Below are 21,021 nucleotides of genomic sequence, written 5' to 3' on the forward strand. Positions count from 1 at the left end.
TCGAATATCATTCGAGGGCTTATGACTCTTTATATTATTTATTGAATATTATTTGAATATTCATTCGAGGACTTATGACTCCTTTTATTTATTTATTGAATATTATTTGAATATTCATTTGAGGATGTATGACTCCTTTATTTTATTTAATGAATATTATTTATAATATTCATTCGATATTAGACTCAGCGTATTTATTTATTGAATATTATTGAATATTCATTTGAGGATCTATGACTCCGATTATTTGCTGATATTCTTTATTTTATTAAAGAATAAGGTGTAATAATCAAACTTATTTTCGGTTATTCAAATAAAGATAATACTTTATATAAGTATATCTTTGGTTATTTAATATTCGTTTAAGTATAAGTTTTAAAACTTCTACTTCAATTATTTTTATAAAGATTATTCTTTATGGGAATATTAATTAAAATAATATTCAGTCATTTTCTAAAATATTCTGGGGACTGATTTACTTCATTAAATCAGCCTTACTCCAAACACTCTTTAAAGTGTTTTCGAGTCTTCAAAATGATTTTTAAAAGTCAGAGCGGATCCCAAAACTCATTTTTATATTTAAGATCTTCCTTTTAAGGGGATTTAAATACTCGCTCAAAACCTGGGGAATCCGGCTCTGTGGTGTTTTATATTCGCAACAAGGTTGCAGATTTGGTAAATGAATTGATTACTTGCCCAACGTTCGGGAAGTAAGCCCTCTCATTGAGTCGGCATAAGCGACAGGCCGGGGTACGGTCTATTATTGTGTAAGTGGCTCAGTGGGAGTCCATCAAATGCATAAGTGGCTGAGTGGCAGTCCAGCATAGGTCTTAATTATGACCAGGGTGATGACCAGTGGGGAATTCGTCCATCTACTAGTAGAAAAGGTTACTTATTGGTATCTTTGCCTGATCAGCGAGATATCGGGTTTATGCCAAAATTCTTTTCCTTTCCAAATTCATTGGATGTTTCAAACTCTGTTCATACTTTACATAACAGAGGTTCCAGGAAATGTTTAAGAGATATATATATGTGGATATATATATCGGGACTAAATAAAGTATCTCGTAACTTTATTTCATTCAATAATATTTCAAAGATTGAATCTATTCAAATCTTGTCTTGTAGTCTCATCTATGTGATGAACTTTTGAAACTGATTATAACTTGAACGGTGGTAGTTCAAGTAGTATTGGGAAAGATATAAGTATATTGGGGTATTTGGTAACCTCATCTTTTAAACTTATATCTAATTAATAATTGTCTTATGAATGACAAAGATTTTCAGAAAAACGTTGAGACAAGGTTAGATATATGAGATCACCTTGCAACGATATTTTTTTATACAGTTATACACTGGGACTTTGTGTATATTATGCATGGAAGAGGACTTCCAATATTTTGAAAAGTATATATGTATATATACTGAATATTTTGCGACTTCATCGCATTAAGATATCAAACTTGGTTCATTTCTTTTGACCAAGACTTTCATGAGTATTATGAGTAGGCTCATATTGTAAATCATTATACATATTATTTTGGTGGGCTTGCTGCTCACCCTTGCTTTATTTCTTCATCACACAACAACAGTTAGGAAAGATGGCCAGACCCAGCAGACCCAGCGCAAGCGCGTGGGAAGCGTCCCGCGTCTTCCCGTTGATGTTGTAGCTGCTATAGCTGCAGAGGTAGATCTATTGTAGATCAGACCATCTACTTTTGAGAATCAATTATGTATAATTATAACTTGTGGCAGATAATGGCAATTAACTGTAAATTTATCAAGTAATCATTTTGGGTTGTAATAACTTTTAAATTGTGGATTCAAAGACTTGTACTTATTTAAATTTCATCTCTGAGACTATAACGGGTTGTGGTGTGTGTTAGTGTGGGGTCACAGCATAAGGTTATTTATTATTAATTAAGTGAAGTGATATTGTGGAAAGAAAGACCGTGACGACCCGGATCCCCGACCCCGGATCTGGGGGTGTTACAGAAATGGTATCAGAGCTAAGCGTTATAAACCTCAGAGATGATGGGACGTTAAGATAATAAGTTCACTAAGATAATAAGAACTCTTGCCAAGTTCATAGTCGGGCTACCTAACGTAGTACTGACAGTTAAAACCCTTATGGGAACCCTTATAAATGTAGCGATAGAAGCGTAGTTCGTTATCGTATAGAGTAGCGGGACTCCGAACCCTGAGGTTGAGGAGCAACAGCGCGATGATGTTTTATTACTAATTGGAGATCGGATTGTGGATCCGATAGAGTGTCCTAATGCAGGACCGGATGATGTTGATTGAGGATGTAGCGGTTGAGGATGTTGTCCTAGAAGGGATGTTGCTGAGGAGGATCCCATGGAGGATCCTGACAAGATGGATAAAGGACCACTGATGAATTGATGACCATGGTTAGGTCGAACTACCGGAGGTTCGTTCAAGTTTGTAAAGATAGTAGCCCCTTTAACGCGGCTTACTCGTAAGACTGAGAAGTTCGAATGGACAGAGAAATGCGAGAACAGCTTTAAGAACTGAAGCAAGGTTGGTGATGGCCCCTATGCTGGCGTTGCCGGATGGAAAAGGAGATTTTGTGATTGTAGTGACGCTTCGCATAAGGAATTAGGGTGCGTGCTTATGCAGCACAGCAAGTAATCGCGTCTGTCAAGACAATTAAGGTAATATGAAATTCGATATCCCCGCCATGAGCTTAGGCTCGTGGCAATAGTTTTACCCTAAAGATTGGAGGCACTACTTGTATGGAGAGAAGTGCGAGAATTACCTAAGCCATAAGTGCTCTAGTACATTTTCACGTAGAAAGAGCTCAACATATGCCAGAGGAGGCAGTTAGAGCTAATCAAGAATAATGATTGGGAGATTCTTTATCATTCGGGGAAAGCCATATGGTGGCTGATGCCCTTAGTAAAAAGGAGAGACTCAAGATGATAATGTCTTTGGAGAGTTTATAAGAGATTTTGAGAAAATGGAAATAGTGAAGGTAACCGGAGCCGGTACCGAAAAGCTGTTTGAGATGCAATACAGCCCGAATTATTGGAAAAGATCATATTGTGCCAGAAAAAGTTATGAATGAAGGCAGAGAGCCAACAATAGATAAGATTAATATCGAGAAAGATGATAAGGGAATAATGAGGTATTCCTATAGAATTTGGGTTCCGAAAGTTCAAGAGCGTAAGGATGAGAACTTAGATGAAGCTAGTTTGAGGAATAAGATTTAGAGCAAACCCTGAACGTGATAGTCAGGGAGGTCGCCATCAAGATAGAAGGAACCCATGACATAATGGAGTGGAAAATGAGGATTTTAAATTAAAAGATGACCCCAATTATGGGGAGTAGGATGAAACATTTCATACTAAGGAAACAGAAAGTCGAGTAAGGAAAGGAGACCCGAGACGGTACTCCTATACGGCAATTCATGGACCTGTCTAAAGAACTTAGACTATTATCCCCAACCACCACCTGAGGAACATGCGGTGAGAAATTCTTTCAGACCTTTAAGTCTAAGCTCTCAGAGTTCCAAGGAACAAGCTGACCCAGTCGAGGCAAGAGCCTGGCTAAAGGAAATATAGGAATCATTTGAGATTCTAAATGATTGACGAACCACAAAAGACTGTTTTGTCACTTACCCTCCTAAGAGAGAGACCACCCGCTGGTGAAAGACCAAGAAGGCACGGAGCAGAGTTATAATAAACTGATTAAAGTTCACCAATTGTTTTCGGGAAAGTAATTCCCAAGGTTATGGAGATAGTGTAAAAGCTTTAGAGCAGAACAAAGCAGACGAGTATGATGAATTATGAATCTAAGTTGTAAAAGTTATCAAGATTCGTTCTGAGGACACGAATCCAGAATGACGGGATATTTGAAATCAATGCTTATGTTGTGTTGGTTCATGAAATAATGATAAGAGAAAGGAAAAAAAAAAATGAAGTGGAAAGGAATAAAAGGCAATAGAGTTTGAGGAATGATAAGGGAGTTGGGTATGAGGAAACCCTAAAGACTCGTAGCAATAGAAATAGAAAAGTATGTATCGTCAGGATGAGGGTGATTCACCATGAGTTAAATTGATGGTTGAAGGCATAAGAGATAATATATTTATCCCCTGTAAGTTGGGAGGATTCGAGGAAACCTTGAGATATTCGAAGGATAAATAATGAGACGCGGATAGACTGAGGAGACAAGAAAGTAAGAAATTAGGAAAATTGGATGAAGGAAGTGACCTTCAAGAATGTGAAGTGTAAGACCGGTGGCTTGATACCCAGAAAGGGAGACGCCAGATATGAAAGATATCCCAACATTGAGTGACTGTTGAGATAAACAACAAAAGTAAATAAGGATTATTAAGAAGAAGTTCACGTTGAACACGACCAATATCTTCCAGAACATCCATGTTATCATTACCAAATCAGGAAAGAAAAGCGGATAACCATTGTTATCTTTTGGAGGCCATATGGATTGACCTCAATTTGAATAAGGATGCTATTATGAAAGTTAGGTATAGCTATCGAGGTGGGAATGATTGAATAAGATACCCTTATCAGGGATATATGACTTGATTTATCCATGGAAGGATGCATGTACCTTTTAAAGGTGGAATTAAGGATAGAACATCGGTAACTTAAAACGAATCCTAGGGGAATGCATAAAGGTTGGCATTTCACCCTTAATAGGGATAGTATGAGTTTTGACAGTATGAATTGGAAAGGTTAATGTAAAAACAACCTTTAAGGATCAGTGGAGAAATTTTCAGAAGTATATAGACAATGGTTCTAGTATAGTAAATGGTATTTTGATATGCCCTGTATCTAGGGAATACAGGAGGAACGATTGAAGGATAACCTTAGAGGTTTTACAAGGAAAGGTAATATTCAAAATTCTCAAGAATAGAAATGTGATAAAGGAAATATGACGTAATTATAATGATGCCAAGTGGGGCACGTGTTAAACCACGAGAAAGTATGGATCGAACCAGTAAGGTCGAAATTGTTCAGGGCAATTAGGACTTAAGATAAAAGATGTTCTAAGTATGATTGAGAGTCAGTCGTGACAGTGATTAACCTCTAAAGACTGAGGCAATAACTTATGGAAAAATGGTGATTTTTTTTTACTCATCAGATTTTAAGGAAACATTTCACATAAGCTGTGATTGAAATAAGGTAGAAAATTATTTGGAGGTGGTTAAAATGACATTGACTGTAAGGAAATTTTACTATCAGGAAAGGCCAAAGAGGTGGCCGACACTTTAAAGGTAAGAGGATAATTATAGGCGCTTGTGCCAAAGAATACAGTGATGATGGTTAAAACTGTGAAGGTTGTATTATGGTTTGGAAGATTGACATTCCTTCTGATGACTGTGCAATACCCAACCGTAATAGTAGTTGGTAAAGGTTTAATTCGTGTAATCGCCATGAGCGGGCTATCTATCAGAAGTACTATCTTGAGATAAGCCAGGACCATAGTTCAAAAAGGACTAAACAAACCTTTGAGTTAAGTCTTCTATTGAAGGCATATGATTAAGAATGGTATTAACCTGCTATCGTTGCTTTGAGCGAAACTCTTCTGCAAATTTTATCTGCTTCATGTCATGAAAGTACGTCAGAGTTTGGAGTGTTCTTCATGAATTGTGATTGGTGGTTATGTTAACTCCTTAGGAGAATTAGATACGAGATGTATGGACTCCGTATGGTTAGTTATTAAGACTTCATGGAAAATGAATGACTACAGTAGGTCAGTGGTGGACCATAGTAAGGCAGTAATGATTCTGCGATTAATGAGCTGATTACAACCGTGAGAGTTGTATTGGAATGGGTGTTGAGATTGAGTACCACTAATCGGGTAGTGGTAGTGTATAAGTTATCATTGATAGACTAATTAAGTAGAGTATCTACCTAGTGAATAATTATTTTCTTATCAATAGAGAGTCGTATTATTATACGGGAAGGTTGCGGTGCAAGCATAGAATTCAAGTAACGATGATGTCTAGAATGAGATCCCAGATTCGATTTTCGATGTCGAGGGAGTTTCAAAGGTGATTATGTATAAGCTCAAGGAAGAGTGGGTCCATAGAATGATGGACGGGATAGCGAAAATATTTAGGCATGGGAAATGCGAGGCTATAATGCTTGATGCTGATATAAATACGTATATGTTTTGTTCTCCTATGACAAACCTCTATAGTTCAGAGGTAGGTTCCAAGCCAGATATTTTGTGGCAGTATATTTTTTTCATATATACAATTCTCTTCAGTTCGTTCTTTTCTCTTCTTTTCATTTCATGTAAGCTGAGAAGAACAACCCTTCCAGAAGGGGAGGTATTGCCGAATGACTATCTATCTGTGTGATAGAAGCCTAGTAGGATACCAGCTATTGTTTAATTGCTTGTCAAGTACTAAAGGCTGGCCACCTTCTGTACTAACTATGCGATATAACAAGTGTTCATGATCATAGTGATCTCTCAACAAATTCCTTTACTTCTATTTGATTGATCAAATTTTGGAAAATAGAAACAACTGAAAAAGGAGTAATAAAGTGGTGGTAGTATGCGGAATGGGAACACATTCGTGATACTAAGGTTGACGTGGTTATTAAAAGGTTATAGAACGCTAACGAGCAAAAGTATAACCAGTATAATATTAGGAACGGAAGGTAGTAGCGATTACGAACTGGAAAAGAATGGGTTTGAGAAGCAGAAGCTCTAATGTAAAAGCTATAATGAGAGTCTGTGCAATAGACTTGAAAGAATTTGGAATGATCACTTAATTCGGATTGAGTTATCTTACGACAATAGATCATATGTCATTATCGAGATGTCGCCTTATGAGATCCTTGAGGGAAGACAATGTCGATCTCCCTTATGTTAGGATGAAGTTGTAGAGCGCAAGATGCTCGGACCCGCAGTAGTCCAAAGGACCAAGGATATGATAGATCTAATCAGAGGACGGCTGGTAGTAGCCCAAGATGGACATGATAAGTATGTTGATTTGACACGAAAGGATAAAGAGTATGAAATAGGGGACCTAGTAATGTTATAGGTATCCCTTGGAAAGGATTGATGAGGTTCGGAAAGAAAGGAAAGCTAAGTCTACAATTTGTTGGACCCTTGGATATATTAAGACGTTTGGGAAGTTAGCATATGAGCTAGCCCTACCCCGAATGTAGCAAGTTCATAACGTGTTCCACGTATCAATGTTAAGGAAGTGTAATTCGGATGCCAGACAAATAGGGGCATATGAGCGCATAGACATGCAACCAGACGTAACCTATATGGAGCAACCAGGAAGGGTATAGAGTAAAAGGAACAAGTGCTTAGGAGAAGGTTATCAAACTAGCAGAGTTTGATGGTAGAACCACAATGTGGAAAATTACTCGAGAGTTAGAAAGTGCAATGCTAAGAAGTATCCCTATTCACTTTCTATCTGATTCCGGGACGGAATCCTTTTAAGGAGGGGAGACTGTAATAACCCCAATTTTTGGGAAATTTTGAAACCCTTATGAATAGTGTTTTTGCTGAATGAGAAAACTTTTCATGCCACACTATGTAGGGGTTCTGATATGATTCTGAGATTTATTAGTACTTATAGGGATATAAGTGTATGTAAAGATCGTCAGAATCCAATCCGAACACTTTGATTTTTCCCGGAAATCACAAGATACGGAGAGAATTGAGTATAAGGTAACAGGATAAAAAGGATTTAAATTAAAGGATTATAGGAGAGGATCATAAAAGGAATATAATATATTGAGAAAGGTTAAGGGAACCTAAGTAATAAGATCCCGGGTATGATCCCTCAAACGATAAACGAGAACGAAAGATAAGCGAACCGTAAAACAAATAAGTGACCAAGAGACAAGCTTGTACAAGAAGCCAGGGATTGTGACATCATCAAACCACAAGGTGTGGACAAGTGGGAGCATTATGACATGTGCAAGGTGACATAAGCATGACATGGGAAGGAAGGAGGTGTGGTGGCTTTGTAACCACACAAATTCAAGGGCAAGAAGGTAATTGACTAAAGCAAGCACAAAAACCAAGCAACCAAGCCAAGCAAATCATTTTTCATCAAAATCAAAAAGAAACCAAGGCATTGTTCTTCATGCTCTCGGCCAAAACAGAATCAGAATACTAAAACTGCTGTATCTCCTTCATTTCTCACTCAAATATTGTGTTCTATAGCTCATTAGAAAGGTATTGAGATGGCCTACAACTCTTGTTCACAAGTCTCGTCCAAATAATCATGGTAAGACCCTCATTTTTACAGTTCTTTAAATCGGACTTTTAGAAACTTCAAAGCCTAACTTTGTGTTCTTGATTTCTTTGGAAAGATCAAGCTTGTAGGAGGCTCCCTAAGGCTTCCTAGCAACTTAACACCTCTCAAGGAAGGTATAAACTTCAAACCCTAGCCTTTACTTTATTTGTTAGTAAGTTTAATGGTTGGTGTTGTGAAATGAGAAGCATGGATTGTGATTATAGTAGTTTGGTTTGATTTGGAAGTGTTTTGGTAATTGAAGCTTGATTATAGTTCATAGGTCTTGATTGTGGTTGTTTGAGTTGAAAACCTTGGAGATTATGGACTGATGTGGTATGGTTTAGGTGAAGTTTTGTTGTATTGATGGTTATGAGTTGGTTGGTGGTTAATTGGAGTAGTTTAAACATTGGTAATCGCGTAAACATAGCCGTCGTAACGTCCGATTTTCTTTGGACTGTTTTTGTGCATAACATTAGGACCCGAGAACCCCCTGCTAGATTATGACCACTGCCATGATTAGATAGCTCATGTTACGAGCTTCGTTTTGATATGTAGTTCGTTCGATTCCGATGCACGGTTTAGGAGAAATGACCGTTTCAAGTAACGGCGTTTCGCGAACGAAACTTTTCCCCTCGCCTTACTTTGAAACATAGGTTAAAGACCAAAAAGGGTTAATTAATGCATGAAACATTTATGGTAAGTGTGTTAGGCAGTTGGTAAGACACTCGCGAAGGAATCGCCTTAAAACTCGTAAAGGTTAAATTATTAAAAATGGTGGAGCCGAGGGTACTCGAGTGACTTAAGAGAATCAGTAAGCGCAAAATAAGCGTTAGAGTCTAAGTTAGTTAAAGTATAGATTTACAAGTGACTTTGGTTTAATTCCAACTTACTTGTTGTTTATAGGTTACCAGACTCGTCCCGAGCCATTCGTAACCCCAGTCGCTCAGGCAAGTATTCTATCCGTTATACTGTTGTTGTGATGTATATATGTATATGCATTATCTTGCGATAGATGCATGATGTTTATATTAGCAAATGTTGCGATATATTGTAGCATGTGATATGGTATATATGCATGCCTGTTTCATATTCTTGAAATATATATCTGTTGGTTCAAATGCTTATTCGTTGCATAATACCTATGCTAGAGATAAGCGGTATTTGTGTATACCCTTAGTATAGGGACCCAAAGGTGAAAATATTTTCTAAAACCGGGAGTCGAGGATCCCGAGTAGATTTTGTATATATGGATATGGATATATATATATATTATTTATATATGGTTATAGTTTTCCAAACTATTAATCGAATAAGGTTTATTCGATAACTTTAAACTTTATTTATTATTGAATATTATTCGAATATCATTCGAGGGCTTATGACTCTTTTATATTATTTATTGAATATTATTTGAATATTCATTCGAGGACTTATGACTCCTTTTATTTATTTATTGAATATTATTTGAATATTCATTTGAGGATGTATGACTCCTTTATTTATTTAATGAATATTATTTATAATATTCATTCGAGATATTATGACTCAGCGTATTTATTTATTGAATATTATCTGAATATTCGTTTGAGGATCTATGACTCCGATTATTTGCTGAGGTATATTCTTTATTTTATTAAAGAATAAGGTGTAAATAATCAAACTTATTTTCGGTTATTCAAATAAAGATAATACTTTTATATAAGTATATCTTTGGTTATTTAATATTCGTTTTAAGTATAAGTTTTAAAACTTCTACTTCAATTATTTTATAAAGATTATTCTTTATGGGAATATTAATTAAAATAATAATATTCAGTCATTTTCTAAAATATTCTGGGGACTGATTTACTTCATTAAATCAGCCTTACTCCAAACACTCTTTAAAGTGTTTTCGAGTCTTCAAAATGATTTTTAAAAGTCAGAGCGGATCCCAAAACTCATTTTTATATTTAAGATCTTCCTTTTAAGGGGATTTAAATACTCGCTCAAAACCTGGGGAATCCGGCTCTGTGGTGTATTTTATATTCGCAACAAGGTTGCAGATTTGGTAAATGAATTGATTACTTGCCCAACGTTCGGGAAGTAAGCCCCTCTCATTGAGTCGGCATAAGCGACAGGCCGGGGTACGGTCTATTATTGTGTAAGTGGCTCAGTGGGAGTCCAACAAATGCATAAGTGGCTGAGTGGCAGTCCAGCATAGGTCTTAATTATGACCAGGGTGATGACCAGTGGGGAATTCGTCCATCTACTAGTAGAAAAGGTTACTTATTGGTATCTTTGCCTGATCAGCGAGATATCGGGTTTATGCCAAAATTCTTTTCCTTTCCAAAGTTCATTGGATGTTTCAAACTCTGTTCATACTTTACATAACAGAGGTTCCAGGAAATGTTTAAGAGATAATATATGTGGATATATATATATCGGGACTAAATAAAGTATCTCGAACTTTATTTCATTCAATAATATTTCAAAGATTGAATCTATTCAAATCTTGTCTTGTAGTCTCATCTATGTGATGAACTTTTGAAACTGATTATAACTTGAACGGTGGTAGTTCAAGTAGTATTGGGAAAGATATAAGTATATTGGGGTATTTGGTAACCTCATCTTTTAAACTTATATCTAATTAATAATTGTCTTATGAATGACAAAGATTTTCAGAAAAACGTTGAGACAAGGTTAGATATATGAGATCACCTTGCAACGATATTTTTTTTATATACAGTTATACACTGGGACTTTGTGTATATTATGCATGGAAGAGGACTTCCAATATTTTGAAAAGTATATATGTATATATACTGAATATTTGCGACTTCATCGCATTAAGATATCAAACTTGGTTCATTTCTTTTGACCAAGACTTTCATGAGTATTATGAGTAGGCTCATATATTGTAAATCATTATACATATTATTTTGGTGGGCTTGCTGCTCACCCTTGCTTTATTTCTTCATCACACACAACAGTTAGGAGAGATGGCCAGACCCCAGCAGACCCAGCGCAAGCGCGTGGGAAGCGTCCCGCGTCTTCCCGTTGATGTTGTAGCTGCTATAGCTGCAGAGGTAGATCTATTGTAGATCAGACCATCTACTTTTGAGAATCAATTATGTATAATTATAACTTGTGGCAGATAATGGCAATTAACTGTAAATTTATCAAGTAATCATTTTGGGTTGTAATAACTTTTAAATTGTGGATTCAAAGACTTGTACTTATTTAAATTTCATCTCTGAGACTATAACGGGTTGTGGTGTGTGTTAGTGTGGGGTCACAGCATAAGGTTATTTATTAATTAAGTGAAGTGATATTGTGGAAAGAAAGACCGTGACGACCCGGATCCCCGACCCCGGATCTGGGGGTGTTACACCATATCAGCAAGGTGTGAGTAAACAGTTCAATCCAATGGGATTCCAGCAACCACAACAGTATGCTCAAAGGCAATCATATCCTCAACAGGGAAGTGCAGCTGCACCCACTAGTGCTGATTTTGAGGAACTTAAGTTGTTGTGCAAGAGTCACGCGGTTTCGATCAAGACCTTGGAAAATCAAATCGGTCAAATAGCTAATGCAGTGCCCAATCGTCAACCTGGAACACTTCCAGTGATACGGAAGTACCGGGCAGGAAGGAAGCTAAAGAGAAAGTCAAGGCTATTACCTTAAGGTCTGGGAAAGTTGCTAATGCTGAAAAGGCAAAAGAAGGAGAAGCTGAAGTTAGAGATGAAGAAGCTAAGCAAAAGGAGAAAGAGGCGGAACCAAGGAAGACTACTGTTGAACACACTCTGCCTGAGGGTAATACAGGGGAGAAACAGCTCTATCCTCCACCACCTTTCCCTAAGATATTGCAACAACAGAAGCTGGATAAACAGTTCGGTAAGTTTCTGGAGGTGTTCAAGAAACTTCACATCAATATACCTTTCGCTGAGGCTTTGGAGCAAATGCCTAGTTATGCGAAGTTTATGAAGAGTATTCTTTAAAAGAAGGTGAAACTGGATGCCCTTGAGACCGTTGCTCTAACGGAAGAATGCAGCGCTGTGCTGCAGCAAAAGTTACCTCCAAAGCTTAAAGATCCAGGTAGTTTCCCCATTCCTTGCACCATTGGCAAGTTATCGTTTGACAAGTGCCTTTGTGATTTGGGAGCAAGCATCAATCTGATGCCCTTATCGATCTTTAAAAAGTTGGATTTTCCTGATCCAAAACCCACCTACATGTCTCTACAATTGGCTGATCGTTCTATTACTTACCCACGGGGCATAGTGGAGGATGTGCTAGTCAAGGTGGATAAGCTCTTCTTTCCTGCAGATTTTGTTATTCTGGATTTCGAGGAAGATAAGAAGATTCCCATAATCTTGAGAAGACCTTTCTTGGCTATTGGCCGTACCTTGATAGATGTGCAGAAAGGTGAACTTACTATGCGGGTGCAGGATCAGGATATGACCTTCAATGTATTCAAAGCAATGAAATTCCCTACAGAAGATGAGGAGTGCTTAAAAGTGGATGTGATTGATTCTGCGGTTACTTCAGAACTTGATCATATGCTAATGTCTGATGCATTAGAAAAGGCCTTAGTGGGGGATTTTGAGATGATGAAGATGGCAACGAGCAATTACAATATCTTAATGCTTCTCCTTGGAGGCGAAAGCTGGACATGCCGTTTGAATCTCTGGGTATTTCTGACCTCAAGAATGCTGAAGGAAAGCTCAAACCATCAATTGAGGAAGCACCTACCTTGGAGCTTAAGCCATTGCCTGAACACTTGAGGTATGCTTTTTTAGGTGATGCATCTACTTTACTTGTTATTATTGCATCTGACCTTTCAGGTAGTGAGGAGGACAAGCTCTTAAGGATTTTGAGAGAATTCAAATCGGCTATTGGATGGACCATAGCAGACATTAAAGGGATCAGCCCTTCATACTGCATGCATAAGATTCTGAGAGGAGGAGAGTAAGCTAACTGTTGAGGAACAGCGCAGACTTAATCCTATCATGAAGGAGGTGGTGAAGAAAGAAATTCTGAAATGGCTGGATGCAGGCATCTTATCCTATTTCTAACAGTTCTTGGGTGAGCCCTGTATAATGTGTGCCTAAGAAAGGAGGTATCACTGTGGTAGCAAATGAGAAGAATGAGCTCATCCCCACTCGAACAGTTACAGGATGGAGAGTATGCATGGACTATCGAAAGTTGAACAAGGCCACGAGGAAGGATCACTTCCCTCTTCCATTTATTGGTCAAATGCTTGACAGGTTGGCTGGTCATGAGTATTATTGTCTTCTGGATGGTTACTCAGGGTATAATCAGATTTGTATTGCACTAGAGGATCAAGAAAAGACTACCATCACTTGTCCATTCGGCACGTCTGCTTTTCGCAGAGTTTCGTTTGGGTTATGTGGCGCACCAGCCACTTTTCAGAGATGTATGATGTCTATATTCTCTGACATGATTGGGAATAATGTTGAGGTGTTCATGGACGGCTTCTCCGTCTTTGGACATTCGGATGATGAATGTTTGAATAATCTTCGTGACGTGCTCAAAAGGTGTGTGGAAACTAATTTGGTGCTCAATTGGGAAAAATGTCATTTTATGGTGTATGAAGGCATAATTCTTGGGCATAAAGTCTCTAGCAAGGTCTTGAGGTGGATAAAGCCAAGGTGGGAGTCTTCTTGAAAATCTTCCACCACCTATTTCGGTAAAAGGAATCCGTAGTTTTCTTGGTCATGCGGGTTTTTATCGGCATTTCATCAAGGACTTTTCGAAGTTATCTAAGCCGCTGTGCAACTTGCTTGAGAAAGATGTGCCTTTCAAATTTGATGATGAATGTTTGACGGCATTCGAGACTCTCAAGAAGAGTTTAATCACTGCGCCAGTTATTACAACACCGGATTGGACAGAGCCGTTTGAGATGATGTGTGATGCGAGTGATTATGCGGTAGGCGCAGTTCTTGGGCAGCGCAAGAATAATCTCTTTTATGTGGTCTACTATGCTGGCAAGACCTTAAACGGGGCCCAAATGAACTACACCACTACTGGGAAGGAGCTTGGTTTTGAGAAATTTGGATCTTATCTTCTTGGCACAAAAGTGACAGTATTCACCGATCATGCGGCCATTCGCTATTTGGTTTCCAAGAAGGATTTGAAGCCGAGACTCATTCGTTGGGTGCTCTTACTACAGGAATTCGAGTTAGAGATCAAGGATCGGAAAGGTACTGAGAATCAAGTAGCTGATCATCTCTCTAGATTGGAGAATCCCGAGTCTACTTCACAAGATAAGACATTAATCAACGAGTCTTTTCCGCATGAGCAGTTGTTCGCAGTTCAAGAGGAAGAGCCATGGTTTGCAGATATTGTAAACTATCTTGTCAGCAATATTTTGCCTCCTAATTTGACCTCAGCTCAAAAGAAGAAGTTTCTGCATGAGGTGAAGTGGTATATGTGGGATGAACCATATTTGTTTAGACAGGGAGCTAACCAGATCATCAGGAGATGTATCCCGTTCTGTGAGACGGAGGGGATATTACGAGACTGCCACTCCACAGTTTATGGTGGACACTATGGTGGTGAGAAGACGTCAGCTCGTATTCTGCAAGCAGGTTTTTTCTCGCCTACATTGTTTAAGGATGCTCATCAGTTTGTTTTCAGGTTTGATCGTTGCCAACGAGTGGGAAATTTGACGAGAAAGGATGAAATACCGTTAAATGTGATGCTTGAAGTCGAGGTCTTTGATGTTTAGGGAATCGATTTCATAGGGCCTTTTGTCTCGTCCTGCAACAATAAGTACATCTTGCTGGCAGTCGATTATGTCTCAAAATGGGTAGAAGTCAAAGCTCTACCGACAAATGATGCAAAGGCAGTGTTGAATTTTCTTCATAAGCAGATCTTCACAAGGTTTGGAACGCCTCGGGTAATCATAAGTGATGAAGGGTCGCATTTCTGCAACCATAAGTTCACTTCTATGATGCAGCGTTATAATGTGAATCATCGAGTCACTACTGCCTATCATCCGCAAACAAATGGTCAAGAGGAAGTGTCTAACAGAGAGATCAAGCGCATTCTAGAGAAGGTTGTTTGTCCGTCAAGGAAGGATTGGTCTTTAAAGCTCGATGAAGCTGTTTGGGCTTACAGAACAACATACAAAACTCCACTTGGTATGTCCCTATTTTAATTGGTGTATGGTAAGGGATGTCATTTACCTGCGGAGCTTGAGCATAAGGCCTATTGGGCGTTGAAAAAGTTGAACCTCGATCTAGATGCAGCTGGAAAGAAGCGAATGCTTCAGCTTAATGAACTTCACACATTTCGACTCCAAGCGTACGAGAACAACAAAATGTACAAGGAAAAGGTGAAGAGGTGGCACGAGAGGAAGCTACATCCTAAGTTATTCGTGTCGGGGCAACAAGTTCTCTTATTCAACTCTCGTCTCTGACTTTTTCCTGGGAAGTTAAAATCAAGGTGGTCTGGGCCTTTTATTGTCAAAACTGTGTTTCCACATGGAGCGGTGGAGATTTTTGAGAATGATCCGGACCAAACATTCAAGGTTAATGGTCAGCGTTTGAAGCACTACTATAAGGACACGGCAAACCGAGAAGTGGTTAGTGCCATTTTGTTGTCAACTTGAAGAAGGAACGTAACGTCAAGCTAATGACAAGAAAGAAGCGCTGCGTGGGAGGCAACCCATGATTTGTTGTTACAGGAACCCTTAGAAGTTAATAACCTATCCAAAACCACAAAAAAAATTAGAAAAACCGGGCTTTAAAAAAAAATTCTAGTGACCCCCTGAGCGCCGCTCAGCTTTGCTGAATGACCGCTCAGGGTTGGCGACCAGAAATTTTTTTTAAGCCAATAAAAATCCAAAAAAAATCAGAAAATTAAAACACAAAATTCAGCCCATAAAACCCACGACCTATACCCCATTTCCCATGATTTTTACCCATAAACCCACTCCTATTCAAATTCTACCCTAATCCATTCCCTATATATACATACACCTATCCCACATCTCCCACACAACTTCTACACTCAAACTCTCCCCAAACAAAAACACAATTCTCAAACATTTTTATTCAGATTCAATGGCACCCAAGAGAGCAAGGACTATTGATAGCAGCAGCACTGTACCTACGGCTGATTCTTCGAGGGGTACTGCTGCGAGGCCTCGGTTGAATGACAGAGCTGCGGAGGAGGAGTACACTAGGCTTTTGGGGAAGCCGATTTGAAGGAGAGGGGATTTTTTACCATCGGGGAGGGATGGTGAGTTGCTATCGATGATTGCTGAGAAGGGATGGATAACTTTTTGTGAGTCACCTGAAGCTGTGCAGATGAGCGTGGTTCGCGAGTTCTAAGCGAACGCGAAGGCTGAGAAGAATGGGTTCTCTGTGGTCCGGGGGATGACGGTTGATTATCACCCAGTGGCGATTCGCCGTGTGATTGGGCAGCGAGAGAGGAAGCCCACGGAGAAGAACTGGAACGAGAAGACTGCTGAGGATTTTGACTTGGATTTGATTTGTGCTACTCTCTGTAGGTCGGGCACAGTTTGGACTTTCAAGACAGGAACTAATGAGTATCATCACTTTCCGGCGATCGCAATGAACATGTATGCCCGTATATGGAATGCGTTTATTTGTTCTAATATTCTGCCTTCTTCGCATGCACATGAGGTCACAGTAAAGAGAACACAGTTGTTGTGGGAAATTTTGAATGAAGAGTACTATGTGGACCTTGGTGAGTTCATCTACCAAGGAATTCTGAAGTTTTTGAGGGCAGCTAAGCACATGAACATCCCTTATGCATCCACGGTTACGAAGCTTTGCCGAGCGGTGGGAGTGAACTGGCCGTCTCTAGGCAGTTGCAGTTGTCGGCCGCTGCTATTGATTCTGGGACTCTGAATGGGATGCAGGAGTGGACCGGTGGTGAGCCCGAGGAGCATGGGCTGGGTTATCGTCTTCCAGGAGGGCGTCAAGCACGAGGTGCTACTATGGCGAGGCCGAGGCGTGATGAGGCTGGTTCTTCGAGAGCTCAGGAGGGTGCTAGGATGGCTGATGCCCAGTATAGGAGGCTGTCACGGCGGATGGATGCTATATACGAGACGCAGAGCAGGTTTGCTCAAGAGCTCACCCTTGCGCTAGGGACTGCTTTTCGAGGCCTTGGAGCTGACATCCAGTGGCCAGTTTTTGGTGAGGACTCTGTATATCCGCCGCCTGATACTCCACCCACTGAGGGTGATGATGATGATGATGATGACTCCGAGTAGGTATACCCTGTGTTCCTTTCTACTACCTTCACTGGGGACAGTGAAGATTTTAAGTTTGGGGATGGTAGTTAAGGAATATTTTGTGTGTGTGTCATATAGCTGCATATTCATGATAGTTAGTTCATATAGTTGCATAACTTTTTGCCATATAGTTTTTTTTATTATTTTTATTTGTTTATCATATCATGTAGCTCATGCATATGCCATGATCCCTTTTGCGATGATTTACCGACTGATTTAAGATGTTGATGCGAGTGTAGTGATAGCATTAAAGTGATGTTGAGTCATCTAGGTTGATATGCATGCTAGAAACACTTGTATTTTCACTAAGTCTTAGAGAATGCTTAAGGACTAGATTGTTGTATGATCTGATTATTTTCGAGGTTAATCTATTTATTATGCTTAGAATTTTATAATAAGTTCTTAGTGATAAAGGTATGAAAAAGAAAAAATAGAGTAAAAAAATGGAATTTGTTGCTAATTGTGGCTAGGCGTCAATTGGCTAGTAGCCGGCTCGTAGGTTTCTGCGAGTAGTCTAGGGTGAGCAAGATGGAGCGAAACGCACTTGCTCAGAAATTTTGAGAGAAAAAAAAAAAAAAAGAAAAAAAAGGAAAAAAAAGGAAAAAAAAAAGTTTGTGTTTATGCATAATTGATCACGAGTGGGCTCTTTGGTATTCGAGTTATTAAGTTCTTAGGGGACTTTGTGCCTAGTGACCTAAGGGTTTTAGAGTCTGGGATCCGCTAACCTAACGCTCGCTACATGGATACCATTGTATAAGTCTTTTGTGGACCTCACTCATTGCACGGTCAAGTAAACATTGTTGTTATGAATAAAAAGCATGATTCCGTAATAAGCTCCAGAATTCTTGTAGTGTATAAGTCACTTTGTGCCTAAAATTTTTATTCTTTGTATAATCATGTGCTTGCCTTGATGATAGTTGAGTCATAATAATTGATCTAGTTCAGGAGCATATCTGTTAAGCATCTACACACACCACGTTTCTGGCTGTATGTTCGTTGCATGATTTGATTGATCTTTAGTCGCCTAACTGCATTTGTTGAGATGTTGTAAGTTGGTTGGTTTGTTCGTAGTAAGGGGGATCGCTGCATTTTATATAGATTGCATTCATGCATGTTTTTATTTGTGTTTGAGTCTGTGACGCTTGAGGACAAGCATCAATTTAAGTTTGGGGGTGTGATAAGTGGCATTTTATACCACTTAGAATGTCTTAAAATAGCTTAAATTGGTGTCTTGAAATCAAGTATTTTGTGTATTTGATGCGTTTTTCTAGTGTTTGTGCATTTTAGGGTATTAGTTGCATTTCGGGGGAGTAATCATCAAGAATAAGCCTTGGCACGTGTTTAGCATTGCGAGAGGGAAGATAGGAGCAGATTACAGCGAAGAAATGGAGCAAACTCAGAAAAATTCCAGTAGGGGTCTGGAAAAAAGAATATTTATTTTAGACTTCTATTTCTGTTTGGCTTCCAACATCTGTGTAATCTGAGTTTTATGGGACTTCTATATAAGTAGATTCAGAGATGGTTCACAGAAGGTTGGATCATTGTATTAAGTAAGGAGAGAAGAAGATAAGGAAGAAGACCGTTTTAGCACACCGCAACGAAGAGGAAGCATATTTTCTTGTGATTCTTTATTTCGTTGTAACGTTGGATGCTAGTTTTCTTTGCTTTGAACCTATTTACTCTTGTGACGTACTCTGGTTTAATATAATTAGTTTAGTTATTATTATCTTGTGTTTATTTATCATGTTTTCATATGAACCCATGATGACGATAAGTGCTATTATGGGCTAATCGTGATCATGGGGTCGTAACGGATTTACTATGGATTTCTTTAGTTAATTGTTTAATACCTTAGTGTGTGATGATTGTATGATATCTAGTATTGGTTGTGCGTATTCTTCTTATGTGCATCACGAACATATAAGATAGTGTGTTAATCTCTTGTGAAGTGACGGTGGATCTCGAGATTTAGAATTTTCCATGCTAGCATAGGTTCATGTATGTTGTTGCATGATTAGTGGGTAACTCTAACCGTTTTATTCGCCCTGTGTAATCAAAAGGAATAACTTGTGCTTAAATCATTATGTTGTCAATTTCTATAGACATATAGGGACTCAACATAATTGATGCCTATTCAATTTCTATCTTAATTGTGGATGTTTGGTAGAATGGTATTAGTACAATGAAAGTTGGCTTTTATCAGTTTTGTGTTATTTGATTAATATCATCACTATTGCATGCTATGGGTAATAACAATGAATATTGAAGGAAGTAGTAATGAAGTTGTGATCTCATGAGTGTTTTAATATTGATTAATTCGAAGTGTTAGTTAAGTGGTTAATTTTAGTAATTAATTGTAGTTAATAATTAGTTAATCAAACTCTAAGCGTTATTGTCTTAACATTGAGAAATAATCATACATTGGTGAGTGAGTTTAATTGAACATAATTAGTCTGAGTCTCTGTGAGAACGAACTAGAAAGTATTCTATTACTTGCGAACGCATATACTTGCGTGTGTTATTAGCGCGTGTTTTCGCCCTAACAAGTTTTTGGCGCCGCTGCCGGGGACTCGGCGTATTTGTTTAGTTTATGTACTTACCATCATTGGTCATTAGGACTCAGTGATTAAGACGTTTTTGTTACTTATTGTTTTCGGTTGTGTTTTAGGTACTTTATCGAGCGTTTATGCAAACTTGTTCTCGTACTCGCAAGAGGACTTTAGATACAGGTGAGGAGACAGACGAAGTTCTGCAGTACTTTCAAATATAATGGCGTAACTGATGAGGCTATCAAGCTGAGGATTTTCCCATTCTCACTGAGGGACAAAGCTAAGGAATGGTTACATTCTGAACCAGCTGGGTCCATCACTACTTGGCAAGATCTTGCACAAAAGTTTCTGGTGAAGTTTTATCCAATGGCAAAGACTTCTGCTATGAGGAGTGCTCTTACTCAGTTTGCGCAGCAACCTACAGAATCTATGTATGAAGCTTGGGAATGCTACAAGGAAATGTTGAGAAAGTGTCCACATCATGGAATGCCCGATTGGATGGTGATCACTGGTTTCTATAATGGTTTGGGGGCCCAATCTCGGCCCATGCTCGATGCAGCAGCTGAAGGCACCTTGTGGGCCAAAAGCTATACTGAGGCTTATAATCTTATTGAGACTATGGCTGCAAATGAGCATCAAAACCCAACTCAGAGGATGATACCTGGGAAGGTAGTGTTGGGAACCACGGACTTAGGGTGTTACTACTTTTTACGATAAAGATTACGAAAAGAGGATTACCTTGTTAATGGTTGATTCCACGCTCTTCTATTGTATTCCCAAATTCCCTTGAGCGAAGTGTGGCCTCCGTCTTCTCAAGTTATCCTCTCTTCTTGCTCCTTGGTGGCTACAATATGTTTTACACAATTGCCAAGCAAGAAGAGAATAAGAATTATATAGGCTACAATAGGGACCATGGATAATTAGGTTGGGCCTTCTAATTACATCTTGAG

At 38.7% G+C, this 21,021-nt stretch overlaps 1 long non-coding RNA gene and 1 other non-coding gene across 2 annotated transcripts; one reads left to right on the forward strand and one right to left on the reverse strand.

Moving 5' to 3' along the window:
- The first annotated feature begins 8,085 nt into the window (after nt 1–8,085).
- On the forward strand, nt 8,086–9,204 carry LOC141671335 (uncharacterized). Its single transcript, XR_012555080.1, has 3 exons — nt 8,086–8,248; nt 8,334–8,391; nt 9,161–9,204. It is a non-coding gene; the product is annotated as an uncharacterized LOC141671335 (long non-coding RNA).
- An 11,248-nt stretch (nt 9,205–20,452) lies between these two features.
- LOC141675446 (small nucleolar RNA R71) lies at nt 20,453–20,559 on the reverse strand. Its single transcript, XR_012556099.1, has one exon. It is a non-coding gene; the product is annotated as a small nucleolar RNA R71 (small nucleolar RNA).
- Between the last annotated feature and the right edge of the window lie 462 nt (nt 20,560–21,021).

This window comes from Apium graveolens, chromosome 7 (genome assembly GCF_009905375.1).
Source record: "Apium graveolens cultivar Ventura chromosome 7, ASM990537v1, whole genome shotgun sequence".
In the NCBI taxonomy this organism is placed as follows: Eukaryota; Viridiplantae; Streptophyta; class Magnoliopsida; order Apiales; family Apiaceae; genus Apium; species Apium graveolens.